The sequence below is a fragment of the Pogona vitticeps genome, chromosome 14 (assembly GCF_051106095.1).
Source record: "Pogona vitticeps strain Pit_001003342236 chromosome 14, PviZW2.1, whole genome shotgun sequence".
Taxonomy (NCBI): Eukaryota; Metazoa; Chordata; class Lepidosauria; order Squamata; family Agamidae; genus Pogona; species Pogona vitticeps.
The window spans coordinates 9,533,320-9,555,315 of NC_135796.1; the positions used below are offsets into that span (position 1 = coordinate 9,533,320).

At 45.2% G+C, this 21,996-nt stretch overlaps 1 long non-coding RNA gene and 1 pseudogene across 1 annotated transcript; both read right to left on the reverse strand.

The window, feature by feature from the left end:
* Positions 1 to 3,181: 3,181 nt before the first annotated feature.
* LOC144584807 (immunoglobulin lambda variable 4-60 pseudogene) lies at positions 3,182 to 3,641 on the reverse strand (annotated as a pseudogene).
* Positions 3,642 to 10,644: 7,003 nt separating this feature from the next.
* On the reverse strand, positions 10,645 to 12,305 carry LOC144584771 (uncharacterized). Its single transcript, XR_013539199.1, has 2 exons — positions 12,189 to 12,305; positions 10,645 to 12,039 (listed from the first exon to the last, which is right to left on the reverse strand). It is a non-coding gene; the product is annotated as an uncharacterized LOC144584771 (long non-coding RNA).
* Positions 12,306 to 21,996: the final 9,691 nt, after the last annotated feature.

Sequence of the window (21,996 nt, forward strand, 5' to 3'; positions counted from 1 at the left end):
TTGATCCATGATCTTTATTGTGCTTGTTTGCATCTCGTCCACAACTCACTTGTTTTCTCCACCCAGTTTGAGGAGGAGCCATGGATAAGCCATTGATAAGAACCCCCTGAGTAGTATTCTATAAACACCTGTGTAGCTACCTGACAATTGTGCCACCTAGTCCAGTGGTTCCCAGATTTGGGCCTCCATATGTTCTTGGACTTCAACTCCCAGAAATCCTGGCCAGCAGAGGTGGTTGTGAAGGCTTCTGGGAGTTGTAGTCCAGGAGCAGCTGGAGGCCCAAGGTTGGGGACCACTGATCTAGGCCACACCTAGTTAGCCTGCTTATCAGAACATCATGGGACACTTTGTCAAAGGCCTTGCTGACATCAAAGTATATTACATCTACAGCATTCCCACTATCTACTGGGATGTTATCCAATTAAGATTAGATTAGTCTGGCTGGACATGTTCTTGACAAATCTTTGTTGCCTTCTAGTTATTATTATTTTCAAAGCGTTTGCAGAGGGATCACTTTATAATCTGCTCTAGGACTTTCCCTGGAATTTATCTCGGGGTGACTGGTCCATCGTCCTCGTGCTCCTCATTTCTAACCATTCTTCAAGATAGGAACAATGTTAGCCCTCCTCCAATCACCCGGCACTTCACCCATCCTCCATGTATTCTGTGGTGCTGAGACCTCTCCAGTCGGTTCCTCTGTGGGAGGCCTGCTGCCTTCTCTTTGGTCTGTTGGAGGAAATGTTGTTCCACTCATTTCCCTCTACGTATCTGTTACGTAGTGCTGTGCAATGAAGCTGGACATTCTCCTATGCAGATGCATCCTTTTCTTTTGGCCCTTCCTGCTCACTCAGGCACAGGGATCTGAAAGATTGATTACTGCAATGCTGTCTACATGGGGCCAGACTTGAAGCTGATACAGAAACTCTGGCAGGTGCGGACTACAGTGGACAGGTTGATTTCTGCAGGAAAGAATTTTGATGATATCCCTTCAGTCCTGGCTTGCCTGCTTTGGTTCCCTGTTTTGTTGTTTTCTATACCAGGTTCAGGGTTTTGGTCGTAACATATAAAGCCCTGTTTAGTTTTGGAACTTGATACCTGTCAGAGCCTCTCTCCTGAAGATCAACTGCTTGTTACACCAGGCCTTGATGCTGTGGACGCTCATGCCGAGAGAGGCAATGAAGTCTTTCACTTGGGATCAGACCTTCTCAGTGATGACTCCCTCACTTTGGGATGGCCTTCCATCAGAGACACATCAGGCCCCCTCCCTCCAGACGGTATAGCATTCACTGCTGTACAGCTGAACCTGAGACCTGAATGGACAGCAGAGTGTCTGAAATATCAGACTTATGTAACTTTGAGGACGAATACCTCACTCACACTACAAGCAATGTGGTTGGAGAGAAGTGGTGAAATTCTTGAAGGAAAAAAGATCTCAGCTTAGCATCTTCCTGATCTGTCCTACATCCTAAGAGAGCAGCCCCTTCAAGAAACTTCCTTGCTCTTCAGAGTGCGTTCAAGCACAGAAGCAATATAAAACAGCCAAAAAAGGAAAAAGCAGTGGGGACACCCTTCTGGATAGGTGGGTTCTCCCCATGAATGACCAGGAAAGACCAGGAGAAGAACTGGACCATCGTCTGCTCCATTTTTAAGCCCCAGGTGCAAAATCCCTAGAGTCATTTTAACACTTCCAGCTACATTCCCTATTATATTTTAATGTCAGCTTTCATGAAACCTCACCCCCTATTTCAGGCATGTGAAGTAGAATGCAGAGATCACACAGTAAAACATTCATCCCAAGCTCCGAGGGACAGGGGTGTTATGGTGGCATTTGATTCCCACCCACATGAATAAAATGCTTTCCTTGTGTTTCACAACTTCAGCCTCCCGGCAGATGTTTAAGAGAAATGTCTCCACACCCCAAGGGTTTTAGTCGCTCCTCTTACCCGAGAGAGTGAAGCAGTGAGGTCTGCAGCCCTGCGTGCATTTATGTTCCTGTCCTACATCATTCAAACCCCAGTCCATTTGTCGATAGATTTGGACTACATCTATATCTCAAATCCTCTTAGTTATCCCAAGGAACCTGGTGTCAGAGTCTATATATTTAAGGTTGAGACACAAGTCTTGGTGTACAGAGGACCACACTAAAGATACCACCAAAGGACAACATTATGCAAAGGGTATTTTCACATCCATTTTGTGATTCATCATCATCATCATACTTATTATTATTGCTTTTGTACGGTCTTTGGGAGGCAGCCCATCTGGGAGAAGGAAATCTCCGACTTCAAACTCCCATTGAGGCGCTGCCATCGTCATCCATGCCGTGAGGGAGCAGCCCGGGTAGGTGGGACTCATTAGCCTGGGAAGGCAGCCCATCTAGGAGAAGGAAAACTCCGACTTCAAACCTCCACTGCCTTGTGGCTATATCCACTCATGGAAAAGGCTTCAGGAGTTAACCTCGAAGCAAAATCCGGAGCTGGAGTCCCGAAGGCAGTTTGTGTCATTCTGGGAACTCCTGCAACATCGCTGGAACCAGTTGTATTGGCTCTTGCCTTTCCATTGGACTATTTCAGTGATGTGGAGAGGGGGGATTTGCTCCTTGGGTAACAGCCTATCCTCCATATTATTTTTCCCAGGCTTCGTGCCCTGGAGAGGACACTCCAGCTTTGCATACAGTGTCGAAACACTAGATGCTCTTCCAAGTCCTCCATACAGAGCACATTACCATAGTCTTGAGACTGAAGGATGCCTATGATGGCAGCACTGAAAAGTTTAAATTAAGCAAGCTATCGTATGAATCTGTTTTCAACACACACATGAGACAGGATTCACTACAGGAATGAGGGATGTTGTGTTATGCCATATCTGATGACAGATGGATCCGGAGCAGTATTAGCTACTATTGTTCTGCAAATATATTTCCTTTTGATTCAGTGCACTCTTTTTGCATTTGACAGTGAACAGAACCACATGACAAGCTTTTAAGTGTAACAAAGAATAGAACTACATGGCTTTGTTTTAAGTTGGCTGCACATGACACATGTTCCATTTGGCCGAATCCACCTGTAAGAGGTTTTCTGAAAATGCTGAAACAAAGGAGAGCACAGAGCGCGCAGACTTCCCTTCCTTTTCTTAGCAGAGGTTTTTGTCTCAGTCCTCCCTGCAGTTGTATCACTGTGGGTTACACATAGCCACTGCCACCGCCATGATTTGCACCACAATAGTAGGTGGCCTCATCCTCCGCCTGGATGCTGGTGATGGTCAGGTAGCGGTCCCTGCCAGATTTGGAGCCCGAGAACCGGTCGGGGATCCCAGGGCCTCTGTTATCAGATGTGTCGAGCGCAAGCCGAGGGGGCTGGCCTGCCTTCTGCTGATACCAAGCAATAACGTAGCTTTCGTAGCCACTGCTAAGGCTGCAGGTCAGCCTTGCTGTGTTTCCAAGACTCACAGACTGGGAGGCAGCCTGAGTCAGGAGAGGCTGGGAGGCCACACCTGGAAGACAAGGACAAGGATCAATACCTTCGTACCTGTCGTGCATCCGGGAGCCTCCCAGTTCATCTAGAATGTGTAGATTGCCAACACTCTTTCCCCTCACCTGAACAGCAAGAGAGCAAAGGAAAGAGAAGGATGGCCCAAGGCATGGTGGGAAAGGCTGAGAGTGATGGGCTTCCCAGTGAAACACAGCCCTGTTTAGCATCCTCTCTTCTGGCCTTAAGCTCTTCCAGGAGTTGCGTGATGGTCCCCTCCCAAATATGCAAATCATCTATCTGCTCATTGGTGGGAAACGGGGATGGAAGCACCTCCCCTTTTGTTCCAGAAAACAGGAGGTATAAAAGGGGACGACAGACGGCCCTGGCACTGGGCAGACGGAGCTGACGGCTGAAGGCAGCAAAGGCTGGAGAGCCGATGGAGGATACATGTGTCTTCAATCATCCTATGTCCCTTCGTGCCCTGGGATACAGAGGGCGATACGGCCTCACCAACATCCCAAATGGGAAAACATCTTGGGCCAACTCAGAAAGAGACTATTGGTTTTTTCCTCTTCTAGAAGCAAGTGTTGCCTTAGAGCTAGAGATGAGTGTGAAACCACCAACCGGCGGTTCATGCTGGTTCATCCATCAATCGGAGAGGTGTTAGGGGCTGCCCAGACCCATCTCTTCTGGCCGGCACCCAGTCAGAATTAGCATCTTATTTTAATTAACATTCCACTTCTTCTAGATAAACTAGAAACCACGCAAGGATACAGGACAAAAATAACAAACAGAAAGCAATTTCACCGGAAGGAGATTAAGGCTGGCGGACAATTTTCACTTGGGCTGAATGTCCGTAACGCAGCCGGGAAGAAAGGCCACTCCCTAGTGTTCAGACCAGGTTTCCAAAGACAAGGAGGCCTGGGTTGTAGAGGTTCCAGTCTCTCTCTTAAAGGCCAAGAGACACAGATGAGACTCTTTGTGTGAATCAGCTGCGTGCATTACTGGCGAGGAAGGTCATTTTGTGGAACCCCATGCCCCTCGGGTTATGGGCAGAGGCGGCTGCCTCACACTGCCTAGTGGTAGGGCCGGCCCCCACCAAGCTGAAAAACAAGGACTGATTCGAGAGGGATATGGAAGAGTGTGCATTTGGGACAACACACATAATCCTTTCTAGGAGTAGTTGAACCACGGTTTCATGCAAGCCCCTTCATATAGAACCTTGCTCTCAGAGACTGGCTTGCTCTTGGGGAAGACTAAATCTCTGTCCTGATTCCTCCAAATCTGGTCCTCTTCGATGCAAGAGAAAGTTTCTTGCAAGAGAAACTTTCTCTTCATTCATGTTTCTCAGAGCTCTCCTGAGCCATTATGACCAATGCATAACGACGACAATAATTTGCTGGCCATTGCAATCATTATGAAATATTTCAATTCTTTAAAAAGCCTTTGGTTTATGAATGTGGGATATTATGCTTCTGGATCCACAATTCAAAAAAACAGGAAATGGCCCAATATTGTTGTGTTATATCAGGTCCATGTTGCCAGCAGGAAAAAGAATGATAAACTGCCTAGAAAAGGGCATCCTGAATGTTGAGGCGATGAATGTCTGCAGTCAAGATGGTCTACAGGATACCGTCTTGTACTCACTACTACCATTCACAATGAGACACCAAGCAGGGGGAAATCGCAGAAAGTGACTCCTTTTTTCATTGGTTAACCACTTCTCAATAATTGGCCATTTTTGCTACTCTGTTTATCTTGATGTAGGACAGCAACTAAGCAAATGCAGAAGGGTGCAGTGTTAAAACTGACTTAACCTAAATGTTACACTCAAAAGACACAACCAATCAGATGCCCTAATTTCAGTGATTTCCCTTCATTCCTGGAGGTTAAAATACATCCCCAGTAAGCATCATTTTGCAAAGAAAGACCCACACCGCACGACCCAGAGAGTGATTTAAAATGAAGTACTTTGCATCAAGAGGGTGCATCTTGTGCTCCTCTCTTAAGCTCCAAGTGCAAGATCTCCAAGGTCCTTTAAATTCTTTCATTTCCTGGAATGCTGCACCAACAGCAACCTCTACAGTCCAAAGGCATAGGCTATGCCCTATGTCCTAAGGCGATCGCCTTCTTTCCAGCTGCAAATAACAGGATTGTGGGGTGGGGTTGGGGGGGAGAAAAAGAGAAGTGTAGAAATGGGAGATTTATATAGGAGAAGAAGGAGGGGTTTGTAATGGGTGGAAGGTGTGACTGAATGGGAAGATGTCTTTGAGAAGGTGGGGCTAAGTGGCACCAGACTCCCATTCAGCTGAAAAATGGACCGGCAGGGACTTCGAGTTCAGCGGTTCGTCACATCTCTACTGCTAACTTTATTGGGTATTAAATAGGTCTCGGCGCTTTAGTTGCTTTTATCTAGAGAAGTCATAGCTACTCAGGTTGGCTCAAAATCGACTCGGAGGGAGGGCAGGAAGAGAAAGTTCTCAGTCGCCTTGAAGCGGATTCCCTGCAAGCGTGTACGGCCAGAGTGGCTGGCACTGAGGCGGGAAACCATCTTAGATTATGATGGTGATGATGATAATATGGGGATCTCTGCTTCTAATAAAGGGAAACATGAACAACCAAGAGGCTTTGAAGAGGAAGCCAGAATTGAAACAATGAAGAAAGGCCCTCAAACCTCCCTTTGTTGTTGTGTAGAAAAAGCAACATGGGTAGGTTGTGTGTTTGTGTATGTCCTCCTTCTTCTAGGTCGTACAGAGAAAATGAGAAACATAGCCTGCAACCACAGGCCCATTTACCAGGGAGAAAGCACCACTACATGCTGTGAAACTGACATCCAAGGAGACACAGAGAGGACAGACATGGTTGCTTTTGGGGCCAGAAGTTCAAGGAAACATTTAACATCCATGTCGAGTCTTGAGAAAATAAAAAATGCATTTGCCTAGCTTCTGAAGGATAGCTACGCAGGTTCCACACAGACCTTTTGGGTAATGAGAGAAGAATCCACAGATGATGTTCTGCTACTAAGAGGATTCTTGTATGTATGTATGTATGTATGTATGTATGTATGTATGTATGTATGTATGTATGTATGTATGTATGTATGTATGTATGTATGTATGTGTGCGTGCGTGCGTGCGTGCGTGCGTGCGTGCGTGCGTGCGTGCGTGCGTGCGTGCGTGCGTGCGTGCGTGTGTGTGTGTATGTAAAATATTTTTATCCTGCCTTTCTCCTTAAAAGGACCCAAAGTGGCTTATATTATTAAAAAGACAATATTTAAAAGTTAAAAACAGTATGGAAGCAGAGAACAGAGAAGGCCCTCTCCTATGTCCCCATCAGGTGCACCTGTGAAGCCGGTGGGACCAAGAGAAAGGGCCTCTCCTGATGATCTTAATGTCGAGGATGGCTCATAGAGGGAGACACGGCCTTTTAGATAGCTTGGACCCAAGACATATGGGGCTTTATAGGTTAAAACTTGGATTCTGCCCAGAAATAGAGCAGCAGCCAGTGGGGCTGCTGTAACAGAGGAGCTATATGTCCCCTGCAACCAGCCCCAGCTAGCCATCTGGCTGTGACATTTTGGAAATGCTGGAGTTTTTGAACACTTTCCAAAGGTAGCCTTATGTAGAATGTGCTACATTAATCAAACCAAGTCAGATCATATGTCACCGTGGCCAAATTAGACCTCTCAAGAAACTCTCAAGAAACTCAGCTGGTTTACTCGTTTTGATTGCAAAGATTCTTCCATCACCACCCATCTCACCTACCATCTCACTGGAACCTACAAATGACTGGTTACACAGGAAGAAATATTCCAGCAATGACTTGTTGTTGTTTTGTCATGTAGTTGTGTCCAACTCTTTGTGACCCCATGGACCAGAGCATCCATCTCGTCCTCTGTCGTCCCCTTCTCCTCTTGCCCTCACACTTTCCTAACATCAGGGTCTTTTCCAGGGAGTCTTCTCTTCTCATGAGATGGCCAAAGTCTTGGAGCCTCAGCTTCAGGATCTGTCCTTCCAGTGAACACTCAGGGTTGGTTTCCTTCAAAATGGATAGGTTTCTTCTCCTTGCAGTCCAGGGGACTCTCAAGAGCCTCCTCCAGCAGCACAATTCAAAAGGATCAATTCTTCCATGGTCAGCCTTTATGGTCCAGCTCTCACTTCTGTAGATCACTACAGGAAAAACCATAGCTTTGACTATGCGGACCTTTGTAGGCAAGGTGATGTCTCTGCTTTTTAAGATGCTGTCTAGGTTTGTCATTGCTTTCCTCCCAAGAAGCAGGCGTCTTTTAATTTCGTGGCTGCTGTCCCCATCTGCAGTGATCATGGAGCACAAGAAAGTAAACTCTGTCACTGCCTCCATATCTTCCCCTTCTATTTCCCAGGAGGTGATGGGACCAGTGGCCATGATCTTAGTTTTTTTGATGTTGAGTTTCAGACCGTTTTTTTTTTTTTTTTGCACTTTCCTCTTTCACCCTCATTACGAGGTTCTTTAATTCCTCCTCACTTTCTGCCATCAGAGTGGTTTCATCTGCATATCTAAGGCCAGCAACGACTAGAAGCCTCAATTTTACCATGAGGAAATGGACCCAGGAAACTGAGAGGCAATTTTTGCCAAAGACAAGTCTAGGCAACTTGAGAATTATGCCCTGTCATCACAAAAAGAGAAACACCGCATTCAGGCCCAATGAAGCACTTCAGCTTTTAAGAGTAAAGGTTTTTGTCTCAGTTCCCCATCAGGCTGTACCACCGTGGAACATGCTAGCACTGCTAGACCAGTCAGCGCAGTAGTAAACGGCCTCGTCTCCAGCCTCAACGTTGGTGATGGTTAGAGATCCCGAGTTCCCTGAAGCAGAGGCAGTGAAGCGGTCGGGAATCCCTTCTCCTCTGCTACAGCCATTGCAGTGGACAAAGCGAGGCGGTTGCCCAGGTTTCTGTTGAAACCAGTTCACATAGTCATACCAGCTGCCACTACTTTTGGAGCAGGAAAGGGTCGTTGTTTATCCAAGAGACACTGACTGGGAGGCAGGTTGAGTCACTGTTGGCTGTGAAGTGACACCTTTCCAAAAAAAAAAAAAAACAGAGAGAGAGAGAGAGAGAGATAAGGTATGCAGCTGATACTCTGAGCCCAGATATCAGTGAATTGTTAATCAATACATATTACAGTCAATTTCTTTTTTTAAGTATCAAGTTTACATAAAATTGGCTTCCTTACCTGCAGAGAAACTGAGCAGCGTCACGAAAAGCAGAACCAAAGCCATCCTGGTTAGTTGAAAGGATTTCTCAGCTTCCGAAGCAAAGAGGACCCTGCCTGACTCTTTCTGTGCTCCTTTATTAAAAGTGCACGTAACTGAAAAATTGACCCTTTATGCAAATTTATATTGCAGTCATTGGCCACTCTCCATCTCCGTGTCTCTTTGAAGTTTTGATGTCACGGCAAAAACAAATAAGACAGTCCTGAATTCCATACAGGAGATCTTTTTTAAAAAATACAAAGATCAGGAGGACCCATCACCCTCAATCTGCTTGGTGATGGTCATGGTTGGAAGAACTGAGCACCACAGAAGGAAGACCAGTCGGATTAGGTTGTCAGTCTAAAAAGATTTGAATTAGATTCAGATGGCTGTTGGAAACATGAAAATCCCTTGGGAGTGAAACCTGGGTATCTGAGGACATAAGGAGTTTTCATTTGTCTCCTTCAAGAAACAACACTTGCTCAGATAGCAATAGATCACACCTGGAGCTTGGAAGCGGCTACGCCATGAAAAACGGGTGCCTTAAGGACTTAGGGACTCTGAAGTGAGCAACTAACTCTACTGCCAAATATCATTTTAGAGGGAGGGAAATCTATCTCTTGATTTTCCAGCCTTGTTTTCTGGTCCTTCCAAATTTTGTGATTTAAAAACCAAAAAGGTTATCTTGAACATTCACCCAGTTTGTTCTTATTTTCTCTAACTGTATGCTTCAGTGCCTGCTGTTTTGATGACTATATTGAAGGAAGAGAACGGGGGGGGAAAGCATCTTAACATGACCTTAAAATGCATCCTGCCTCAGAAGTTCTTGGCAAAACCGTGTCTGTTGGGCAAAACAGCAGGCACTAAAGAATATCGTTAGAGAGGAAAAAAACAGGGGGAATTGTCAAAATAACCTTTTTGTTTTTAAGAAAACTCATTGCCTCATACACACCCATCCCTGTGGATGAAATGGTGGTGAAATTCTTTCCTCAGATGGCACATTAGGACTGGCCCTGAGCCCTTCCTTCCCCTCCCAATCACGCCCCCCTAGGCATTTTCTTGAGCCTTAGTGGAGACGCAGAGTGTGGCCTTTCCCCATTCATTTGAAGAGATCTGGATTTCCTCCTGACCAGTCCAGATCGCTTGGTCCCTTGCTGGTTTCCTCTTGAGTTTCTACGCTCTGTGTTGGCTGCATCCACGAGCCAGACTCCTGGCAGAAACATGTTCAGTAAGAGAAGAAGCAGGCATTGGAAAGAGCCCACAGTTGGACCTCAAAGCGTTCCTGGTGCAGAGAGACATGAGGATGTCTTTCTCTCTTTCTGGAATTACAGAATTTGATCCTTTCCTTCATTCCTGAAGGCCAAATATAAAAGAAATCAAAGGACTTCTACTGACAGAAGCTCTTGCTGTGACACGGAGATGTTCCCATTGGTAAAGAATTTCTCTCTTTTAGTTACTGGTCCTTACAAAAAATGAAGGCTCTTTTTTGGTCCTTAAAAAAATGAAGAAGAAAGTCTTGTGGCAGTTTTTAGAAAACTGGAATGTCACTCTCCTTGCCTCCCTTGATTCCCTGCATCCAAACCATGTGCTCATTTCTCATGAATGAAGCTGAGGATCTGGAAGAAGAGCCCCAGAGGGCATGCACCCTTAGAAGGACACTCTTCTAGCTAGGTTTAATTTCCCCATGCATGAGCAGAAAAGACGATGGAGAAGGACACGCCTGTACTGAACCATATCCTGCTGCACTTCAAGCCACAGGCCCACGGCTCCCCTTGACCTTCTGGTGCATTCAGTGGCTTGGATTCTCAACCAACAGCGACTCCCACAGGCCGAAAGGAAAAGAGTTGCCATCCCACACTTTTTGACAACAAAACGTTCCGTACAATTTCCCACATATTTTAGGAAGCTTGTATGTAAGAGTCAGGCTCATAAATCTTTGGCCACTGAGTGACACCCGTTTGTGGCCCTTGATGTCTGGCTGATTCTGGGATTTTCACTCCAAAAAAACAAACAAAAAGAAAATAATTTTCCAAGCATGGCTAGAGTTATGTTGGAAAACGAATGATAGCTGTCTGAGAACAGCGGCCTGGAGAGAACGCGTTCACCCGCTTGGTTCCTGACATCCTCTGATCCTTTGAGAGTGTGTTGGGACCACAGAATGAAGGCACATGGCCCCTTTGATGGTCTTTGATGAAACTCTGTGACCACAGAGCAGGAGAAGCATGCCTGGGCTTTCTTGGCTACTCTGGATGTTTCCGTGGCCCCTCTTTTCCCACTCAGTCAGAACTCTGGCCAGAGAAACTGGGGGGAAGAGGTGTGTTGGCTACGACAACACTCAGGGGTTTTGATCTGCAGTGCCAGAACGCAGCAGGACACATTAGGACAGATAACGCTCAACGGCAGGAAAGGGTCTCCACTCCTGCATGCAGACATTTTCATGGCAAACCTTTTTGTGACAAAGAAGAGATCCAATATTGGCAAAAAAAAAAGTCACTGTCTCTGAAGAAGGCCGTGAATTCAGGCCGGAACACGTTGGGCAGTTTTAGACTGAAGGAAAGCTAAACAGCATATTTTCTCACATCCTTAGCAACCTGAACTCCTAAACTCAGTGGACTATGACCAAGTTCATTTTTTTTCCTAAAACGGATAAAACCAACAACACACCAACCAGAAAGGAAAGGGCTATTAATATGGTTTGTAATGCAGAAGATGTATTTAATCACCTTTAAGGTGAAAACTGGAATCCTTACATATGAGGGGAATCTTCAGTCAATGGTTTCTTGTTTCATTCCACCACGTGTATCCTCTTCTGTGACATTTTTGTGCATTCCTACTTTCCCATGTGAATGAAGGCACTTGTCACACACTTACACTCTCATCATGATTTATGGCACGCTGACGGAAAAGGAGAAAGAAGGGGTGGTGGGTATGAGGTGGACGTCAGAGGCCCTGAGACATTTGTTTCTGTTTCCCTTCTCTAGAGAGGAAGAAGGAAGGTTTTTGTCTCAGTTCCCCATTAAATTGCACCACCGTGATACGCAGTGCCAGTGCTATACCAAGCAGCACAGTAATAGACTGCCTCGTCTCCAGCCTGGACATCAGTGATGGTTAAATGACCAGAAGTCCACAATTGGGAAGCCGTGAACCGATCAGGAATCCCTTCTCCTCTGCTGCAACTAGAACAGTGGACATAGCGAGGGGCCTGTCCCGGTTTCTGTTGATACCAGTGGAAGTTGTACCAGCTCCTACCACCGCTTCTAGTGCAGGAGAGTTCCACAGTTTGCCCCAGAGATGCAGAGGCAGAGGCAGGCTGGGTCACTGTTGCCTGGAAACTGATTCCTTGGGAAATCAGAGAAATACAACTCATGGGTCTGATATACTTTCTGTGTCCTCACACATTACAAAAGCATTAGACACCCTTGATAAAGATATAAAATGCAAGCTCGTGTGTAAGTGAAGAGTGGAAAATTCGTTCTGCATGACTTTACCTGAGCAGTAACTGAGAAGAACAAGGAGAAGCAGCCCCCGGGCCATGGTGGGCTCTCTGGAGGTGTCTCTCTTGGCCTCCCGAAGGGGACTAACTGGAGGCCCTTCCCTTCCTTCCTTCCTTAAAAGCTCTACAACCACAGAAGGAGCGGCTTCATGCAAATCGGTTCTCCGCTCACTGGCCCTTTAAGAACTTCTGCACCTACTTATTTTTCTTATCACCATGCCAATGAATATAAATGTCTATAAATATGACTTAAAAATTGAATAATGCTAGGAAACTGGTTGTTTATAAATTCATCACTCATACTGTTATGTTCGGAGTGCTATGTTTAGCTGTAACGATGTCGCCTCTTCTTCCTGTCCATCTTTTTGGAAAAGTGAGATGGTCAGCTGACCAAATAATCGAAGGGACTGAGTGATAAAAAGGGTAGCTAAAAGCACTGGGAATATTCATTACTGTGACCAGGACCCAAATGAAGAAACACTTTTGGCTAACACACTAGATTCAAGCCGATCAAGAATATCTGTCAGGGTCCACTTGTGTCGAACGTATTTGTAGAGAGAGTAATGTTGAGGACATGAAAATTCCTTACCTTGGGCCCTGGATTCTAGACAGACTCAAGGAGATCCTGAAAGACTCAGGTGTCCTCTGATCTGAGCTGGAGTTAAAAATTCTGAAGTGTTGCTGTTCTACCTGACTCCGGAAAAACAGTCTATAGAACAGAAAGGAGAGCTCTCAGCCACGACATATCTTGATTGAGCTAAGTCCAATCCGATCCAGTGGTTCCTGTTGCAGAGTTTTGAAATTTCTTGTAAAATTCTCTTTTTGCTATGCTGTAGGTGTTCACAAACCCACAACACCGAATAGCTTCAAGTTTTCCAGAGTCCACCCATTTCTCATTAACTAAAGTTTCAATTACTCAGAGGCATTTGTAGGAGACAGAATACAAATATGTTTCTTTTCTTACAGGTGCTTGGAATCATAGACTTGTGTAACTGCTTTCTTTACCACCCACATATTAGCAACCAAACGAGTGGATCAACAGCAAAGAGACAACTGCCAGGGATCAACAAAGAGAGGGAGAGAACACTCCGCAGACAGGCAGGGCTCTCATTGCGTTTAAAAGCTGAACAATAGGATACTGCTGCATAGAGGGATGATCATTCAAGCTGAGAAAAGTCACTCAAACTATTGACAGCAGATTAGATCAGATTAGATTAGGCGTCCTTCAGTCTTGAGAGACTATGGTATTGTGCTCTGTGTAGAGGTCTTGGAACAGCGTCTAGTGTGGCTGAGGAGGCCAATTTGAGAGTGGCAATCTCTTCCACACTGAAGACAAATGCAATATGTCCCCTATCCAGCTCCCTGATTTTGCTGGTTTCGGGACTGCCTCTTTGCCTCGGCCTGCTGTACAAGGGTCTCTTCAAATTGGGAGAGGCCATGATGCACCGCCTGCCTCCAGGCTGAATGCTCAGATGTCAAGGTTTCCCATCTGTTGAAGTCCATTCCTAAGGCCTTCAGATCCCGCTTGCAGATATCCTTGTATCGCAGCTGTGGTCTCCCTCTGGGGCGATTTCCCTGCAATAATTCCCCATACAGGATATCTTTTGGAATCCCACCGTCAGCCATTCTCACGACGTGCCCAAGCCAACGTAGACGTCGCTGTTTCAGTAATGCAGAATCAAACATAAGCAGGGCTTGCGGATCAGACCAAAAGCCCACCTAGAACAGCATTTAGTCTCCACAAGGACAACCAGCTGCCCCTGTGGAGACCCATAAACTGGACATCAGTGGACAGGCAAGCCCCTTTGATCCAGCAGCACTATCCACCATAACCTTCAATGACATTCTGTTTTAGGTTGAAAAGGGAAACATTTTAAAATATTTCCAACTCAGAGTCTTTTCTTGGGTAGAAGATAATAGTCATTCTATGAGGGGGGTGTGTGTGTTAATGATTTTCATAATACTTCACCCAACATCTCTCCAGAATCCAAGCTGGACTTGTGGGCACCCCGTGAACACAGAGCTGTCATTGATAAATGTAAAGAAATGGTGATCGGATTTCTATAAATCGGTCTATCTTTTCTCTTCCTTTTATAATCATCATCGCCACTATCCTGGAAGTTATTCTCCTTTTGCATGTGAATCTTTCCTTGGGTACAGCTGATCATAGCCGACTCATCCAAGTATCTGTGGACAAACCATGCATTTTTTTCCCTTCATTTTTTGAAAATTTTCAATCCTTGCAGCTGCTAAGAACACTATTATCAGTTCTTTATACAATAGAGAATGGATCTTTGGGGTAAAAAATGGGGAAAGTAAGAGTGGATCACACTCTTCCAATATTATACTGCAAGAGTACACATCAACCATAGAAGAATCAAGGAGCCATTGTGACCATGTCCCTTCCAGCAGTTTATGGCCGCGTTCTGTCAAAGTTGCCCAATGTAGCAAAGATAAAACAGCACCGGTGTAATAGCTTTAATCTATTTTCACAGAGCTGAGAAGGAATTGATAAAAAATTAAGTCACCAAAACTGGCCACTAGAGGGAGCCAGAGGCCATGAATAAATAACTGTGTGCCATCAAAATAGTGACTTTTATTATAATAGCATTTTCTTTAACGTGCATATTTCAGCATGTGCAAGGGGCTTGGAACCAGCCCCCTGTGGATACAGGGGTCCTTCTGTACATATAATACAGCTTTGCACCTAGAACTCTTGGTACCAAGGGAGATTGCTGCCTTGATCTGGAGGGCATCATTACTGATTGGTGGACCTTTGTAGGAAAGAGCTCACTTTCTAAAGACAGCACGTGACCTCCCGGTTTTACAGTGGTGCCTCGCACAGCAAGGTTAATCCATTCCGGATTAACCCTCGCTGTGTGAAAACATTGCTGAACGGGGCAGAAAAGCCCATTGGAACGCATTAAACTTCGTTTAATGCGTTCCAATCGGCTGATTTACTCACCGTTCAGCAATGTTTTGCAATGGCCGGCAGCCATTTTTGCGCCCTCCCCTCGCTTAACGAGGGTGCGAAAACGCTGCGCGCGGCCATTTTGGGGCTTCCGGCGGCCATTTTGTAGCCGCCGAACAGCTGATCGGCGGGTCGCAAAGCGAAGGTCGGTAAGCGAACCGCTTACCGACCTTCGCTCTGTGATTTTCGCCCTATGCAGACACCGTTTTGCGATCACATTTGCGATCACAAAACCGGCCTCGTAGAGCGAATTCATCGCTCTACGAGGCACCCGTTGTGCAAGGCACCACTGTATATTTCTTGGTTTTCTCTTCAGAATAGAATTGAAGGTGGTCCAAATGAAGAAAGAGGAGAAGGAAGACGATCCAATAGTATGGCCAACGGCTTCCATTCTGTCCATGTAGCAGCGAGGAAGGGATTTACTACCTCAGCCATGTCCGGTCATTGAAACCGAAATGGTGAAAGAGAATATTGTAGGTGGCTGTGATTTCCATTTTTCCCATCCACCCACTGGGTTCAATTATCAGCTCCAATCCCCTGAGCTAATTGTTTTAATTGAAAAGCTTCAAAGACTTATTTCAGTTTAGGGACTGCCCATCCTCCTCTAGATGCTGAAGGGTTGCAGAAAATCAGATTATTTTGCTTCCCCTTCACAACCAATGCTCTCTAACGGCCTCGACCATTTGTGGAATCACATATTGTCTGGCTCAACATATTGAAATGAGAATTAAAATGTTGGCAGAATAAATGTTATAACAATTGCAGTTCTGCCAAACAATTTCCCATTTAAATTTTAGCCTATTTGGAAACATTCTCAATCTGTGGAATAAGTCTTATGGTACAATCCCTGTGTAATATCTATTATGTTTGTGCAAGAACTGAATGCTTAGGAGGATCTGTCCAGATTTCTGTGTAAAACTGTGTTACCATCCCCTCCTTGCCTCTCCTCCCCTTCCACGAAATGATTGAGCTTCTGTATGAATCTGGTCATGAACGAAGACGGTGCTCTGCGAGGAGCATAATAGGAATCTAGTGTCAGAGTTGCATCAAAGAGTTTGCCTTCTATGAGTTCTATCTGCCTTCTGCATCGTTATGAAATGCTTCCACTTTGAAATTGCATTTCATAGTGAGGATAATTGCCTGAGAGGTCATAGACTTTTTTTTGGAAAAAATCAAGCTAATGTAAGAACCTTTCTTTTCTATTCCTTTAATCATCATCATCCTAGACATCTTTTTTCTGTTCCTTTAATCATCTTCCTCATTTTGCATGTCAATCTTTCCTTGAGTGCAACTGACCAGACCCAACTCATCCAAGTATCTATTGACAAAGGGCAACCCCAGGGAAAAAATGGTCTTTATAAATGAGCTTAGGTTTCAGGCAACCAGTAATAACCCTGCATGATTCAGTAAGAGCGACATCCACTTGTTTGGCATGTGCTGATTTATACCATACGGCACTAGCATATTCTGTTGTGGAGTAGCACAGGTTCAAAGCTATTGTTCTTATTGTTTGTGAGTGTGTATCCCAGTCCGACCCAGCTAGTTTCTTAAGTATGTCATTCCTGGTGGCAACTTTCTGTTTTGTGTTTAGAGAATGTTTTGTGTTGGGGGACATAGAAGGACCTGCCCCCTCCCGACCCCAAAGAACAGGAAAGGATTATACTGGAAACTGGCATGCTAGACCTCACTACATGATATCTGGCTTGGTATCAGGGCATGAATGAGCAGGAAGGGCCATAAAAGGATCTCCCATGGTTTTACTGGACGATGCCTTCATTAATTTAATCCTGCAGTGCAGGCAAAAACCCCCTGTGGTATCTATGACAGAATTATGAGAACAGTGACCCCACATCATCACACCAGTCATCACAATCAAAACATCAGGAATAAAGATAGGAGAAATGTGAGACAGGATGTGCATGAAACCAATGTCAACACCAAAGAATTATTAATAATGTTCTTCATATGGGAACTGACACATATACGATGCATATATGAGTTCATATTTGTAATTGACTTCTTGTTTTATTCCAGCCCAGCTCTTTCCTCCATTGTTTTTTTTTTCTCCAGTCGTTTCTAGTTTCTCATTTCATAGTCAGTGTTTGATCTACGAGGTCTGTTTCAGGCAGATGCTCCAATCGTGATCTACGAGTAACGAAAAAGCGCAATTTGTAGCCAGTTGAGTACTTAGGAAAGATTATGAGGTAAAAGTCATTGATGTAGTGGCATCTGTTGCAATTCTCTTTCTTTGCTCTCAGTTCCCCATCAGAATGTAGCACTGCGAAAAACATCATTTGTCACTTATTAAGTCAGCACAGTACTAATCAGCCTCATCATCATCAGCCTGGGTATCGGTGATAGTTAATAGAGAGACTGAACCAGTGAACCGATCCGGGATCCCTTCTCCCCAGTTGCTGATATAATAGAGCATAAAGTGAGGGGCTTGCCCAGGTTTCTGTTGATCCCGGGAAAAGTTGTGGTAGTTATCAATACTGCTTTGGGTGCAAGAGAGTTTCACAGTCTCTCCCAGAGACACAGATGCCGAGGCAGGCTGGGCCACTGTCGCCTCTGAACTGACTGATACCTTGGGAAGATAGAAAAGCAAGAATTATGAGTCCAACACATTACAGTGGTGCCTCGCTAGACGATGATAATCCGTTCCACTGAAATCGCTGTTTAGTGAAATCATCGTCTAGCGAAAAGCATTTCCCCATTGGAATCCTTTGAAACCCGTTTAATGTGTTCCAATGGGGAAGAATCGTCATTGTCTAGTGAAGATCAGCCATAGGAAGGTTGCTTTGTGAACCGCCGATCAGCTGTTTAAATAGCTGTCTTGCGAAGCTTAGGTCCCCAAAACACCCATTTCGCAAGCACGGAGTGAGCTGTCAAAATCGCTGTCTAGCGAACATCGGTGTGCGATGCAAGGACCAAATATTGTCCAGCGAAATTCCCCCATAGGAGTAACTGTTTTGCGAATCGCTATAGCCATCGCAAAAAGTCAATGTCTAGCGAAAAACGGTCATGCGGGGTAACCGTCTAGCGAGGCACCACTGTATCTGAAACACCGCAATAGAGCTCGGTGTTTATGGCAAATGCATAATGAAAACCAGTGTTCAGCTGTGAGATAGAATCTTCATTTGGCACAGACCTACCTGAGAAGTAGCCTAGAAGGGCAAGAAAAAGCAGAGCCTAGGCCACGGTGAGCTTTTCGGAGGAGTCTGCTTCAGGAGGGTGACCAGGCAGAGTCTTTACCTCCTTCCTTAAACACCCCCAAGACCCCAGAACAGCCCCTTCGTGCAAACCTGTTCTCTGCTCTTTGGCCCAGCAAGACGTTTATACATCTAACAATCTTTGCTAGTATTATGGGGTTTTTTTGGCAGCTGCAGCACACTGCTGACACATTCTTAGGCGGTGGTCCACCAGGACACTTAAATCCCTCTCACAGGTACTACTGTCGATCCAGGTACCACCTATCCTGTACCTGTGCGTTTGGTTTCTCCTGCCTAAGTGCAGGACCTTACTTTTCCCGCCACTGAACTGCATTTTATTGGATAGGGCCCAAATGTTCAAGTCTGTCTGGATCCTTCTGAAGGTTGAGTCTATCTTCCAAAGGATTAGCAGTTCCCCCCGGCTTCGTGTCGTCAGCAAATCTGAGGAGTGCTCCTTCAGTCCGCTCATTGGGTCATTTATGAAGATGTTGAAGAGCACTGGGCCCAAGGGAGAACCCTGAGGGACCCCAGTGGACACTTCCCTCCACGTAAATATGGTTCCATTGAGGACCTCACGTTGAGTGCCGTTGGTCAGCCAGCTGGAGATCCACCTGGTAGTTGGGCTGCCTATCCCACTGGTTCTATCTTACACAGAAGTAGGTTGTGGTCTACCTGATCCAATGCCTTACTGAAGTCTGAGTAGACTATATCCACTGTGTTTCCTCGGTGCACTAATTTAGTCATTTGATCAAAGAGGGCAATAAGATTCATTTGGCATGACCTTAACAGACCCATGCTGCCTTCTAGAAATCACCTGGATATTTTCTAGATGCTCACCAATCTGTTCTTTGATTATTATTTTTTTTTAGTTTTTCCCAGGTATTGAGAGCAAGAGAGAAGTCCTGAAGTGAGGGGATTCTCTTGAGGGGATTCTCTCCTCTCATCCTCCCTCCCAAATCTCACCTGCCTTCTAACTAAAATGACTGGTTGTGTGTGGGGAAAATATATGCTGTTATGCTGTTACAATGTATATGTCTGTGGCAGTAGCAAATGTATATCTATGGCAATGGCAGGCCTCATGCTAAAACTGCAAGTCACTAGTTTCCAGTAAGGATGATCATTAACCTGCTGTCCATTGTCTCTGGATAATGTAGTTACAGTCTCTACACTGTTGTGTATTCAAGAACCTGTCTAACTTGTCTATGTACTCAGGAAATTATCTGTTGACCATTATCTGTGTCTGTTTACTATTAGCTGTCTGTTTACCAGCCTGTCTGTTGATTCTGTTGTGTATTCAAGGAAATTAGTTACCTCTGTTGAAAATAGTATTAATTAACCAGGGCGAAAGGTAGTAGGAATCAATAAATGAGGGCGTGGAGGAGGAGAGAGATTCCCTCTGAACAGCCTGACGGCATGCTGTTGTTCCCGTCCTGAAACCACACTTGAGTGTCCTGTGTCTCTTTTCCTGTCTCCTTGCTGGTTGAGGAGAAAGATCCCTGCCCTGAGGCTTCATCTGCAAGATCCCTACTTCCTCTCATCTTGCAGATCCCGACAAAATGGTGCCTTCTCTGAGGAAATTCACCTCTCTGAGGTCCACTCTAGAAGATCATCCTACTCATCACGCCCGGTATGGAAGGGCTACAGCGCGCGCACGCATCCTCTGGATCCCGATGAGTAGGACTGAGGTCAACTTTCGGCAATTCGCACTCATCTCGCCTGGCACAGGCCCCAAGACGCGTCAATCATCCGCAAGGATCCCTCGGGTGAGTGGAATTTGTCAAGTAAGACACCTACACGTTTAGCAACATGGGAACTTCTTTATCCAATCTTCAGGAACAATCTGTAGTGTGTACTTGCCTCCAAGACACACGTAACATCTTTTTCGATCCAGAATTCGAGGCTAATCTAATTAAACAACTCCCTCAAATTCTGCCTCCACTCCCTTCAGCCTCTTTGGCTTGCCTGGAGCAGCATGAGAACAACTCCTGCAAAATCCAGGATGGATTAAAAGCATTGGCACCTCAGGCAACTGAAATTGATAACCATCCTTCAATGGATACAACAGGTGCTTGTGCAGAAACTGGTGTCATTTCTGCCCCTCCTGTCATTGAGGGAGCAGCAGAAGCACAGAGAGATGCGCCAGCTGTTTCTGCTAGTTGTGAATTGTTCCCAGCTCAAGGCATCCACAAACTGCAAAGCAGTAACCAGGACAATGGGATGAGCTCTTTATCTGCCCCATGGCTTGTCTCTAACGACTGCAAGGCCTTGATAAAAGATTCCTTTCCACCAGCAGAAAGACTCACTTGCCTTCCAGAATGGCAAGATTTAGCATTTAAGCAAGTGGAAATTAATGCTGGTGCATCCCCTGATGGTCCTCTAATGTTTATGGGAGGAGCTGCATTTGCTACTGCTGTTCAGCAAAGCTTCACGACAACAGCTCTAACTCAAGCAGCAGAAGTATCTATAAACGCATTCCAATCAGCATATCAAACTGCATGCCTGACTCCCTTCCTTGCTGGTCTGAAAGAAGCAGCAGCTACCTCAGTGACTCCGCCGGTTCAGCCAAAGTTGCATGATATCTCATGGAATTGGGACCCAGGCCCAGATTTCTGTGATCATGGACTGGGGTACAAAAGCAGCTTTACAAGCATTAGATGCATCATATAAGGAAGGGGAGAAGGAAGAGAATCTAAGGGGGGTAACTGTTACACACCAACATGAAGCTTGTTTTGAACTGCTTTTTCCATGTGCTAATCCTGTTTGAATGAAAAGTCCTACTCAGCTGGACATTGCAGTTATATAGATCACCAAAGAATGCCTCCCACCTGGACAGTAGAGAGACTAATGCTGCATATTGGGGTGGGAGGAGGCGAACCAGAAAGTTTTCCCCCATCACCTTCCAATTTGGAGAAAGCATTGTTTACACTCAAGCCACTTGTAAGGATCCAAATGATGTCCTGCACACTCTAGGTTCCATGTTCTTAGAACTACAAATCACATCACACCTTGCATTGCTTCCTGAGTAGCTGAACATATGGGACTTCATACAAGCCTGCATTCCTGTCTCTGCCTTCCAGGAGTAACAGTGTCACATCCCTAAGAAAATGTTTGTTGCAAATGCTGTAAATTGTCAAAAATGTTTGTTTTTCTTTCTGTAGGATAAGAGTGCATGACGTGTTTCCTCTGTTAGCCAGATCTTAAAGTATTGAATTTTAGAGCAGCAATTCTTGGTTTTATGCTCAGAATTAACTGCAGTTTTAGCCTTTGAGTTTTTCCTAATATGAATGTAATTTTGTTGTAGACACTGCATGTTTATTCTTTTACATCTCACAGTTTTCCTTGAAAATTATTTTCTAATGTAATATGAAAACTTTGTCTGTTTATCCCTGAGACAGAGAAGCATATTATTCCCTACGTAGACCCCATAGTAGGCAATTTTGTACACTGTGATGCTAATCCATCTGACATGCTTGCCTGTAGAAACGCATTTTCAGTCCAGGAGAAATTTAGGGCACTAGCAGGCAACTTTTTAATTCAGTCAGTTGTACAGTTTAAGAACTTTGCCCCAGAGCAAGGCAGATGCATACCAGCATCATTCTTTACTACTCATCCCTCAAAATAAG